Source organism: Penaeus monodon, chromosome 15 (genome assembly GCF_015228065.2).
Source record: "Penaeus monodon isolate SGIC_2016 chromosome 15, NSTDA_Pmon_1, whole genome shotgun sequence".
NCBI classification, from domain to species: Eukaryota; Metazoa; Arthropoda; class Malacostraca; order Decapoda; family Penaeidae; genus Penaeus; species Penaeus monodon.
This window is the reverse complement of record NC_051400.1, coordinates 8,087,248-8,087,460: the sequence shown is the minus strand read 5'-3', so window position 1 is coordinate 8,087,460 and position 213 is coordinate 8,087,248. Positions and strand designations below refer to the sequence as shown.

At 23.5% G+C, this 213-nt stretch overlaps 1 protein-coding gene across 1 annotated transcript in view; it reads left to right on the top strand.

Annotated features, from left to right (window-relative positions):
* The window catches only part of LOC119581725 (protein disulfide-isomerase A5-like), a gene marked incomplete at its 5' end in the record, with an annotated part of 4,964 nt that overhangs the window by 1,342 nt on the left and 3,409 nt on the right, over positions 1 to 213 (top strand).

Sequence of the window (213 nt, the reverse complement as noted above, 5' to 3'; positions counted from 1 at the left end):
CCGGTCAGGTTAAATTAGCTTTTATTTATAATGAGAAAATTGGATTTCTTTGTACATATATTTCTTTCCTCCACTTTTTTTTTTATTTAAGGATTTTCATTGTATTAAGAAAAATGTGTAAATACTAAGAAGTTTTTGTTGTATTATTTTCTTATATTTATTGACAAGTGACCTATGATTAAAGCCAGGTCAAAGTTATGATTATTTAAAATA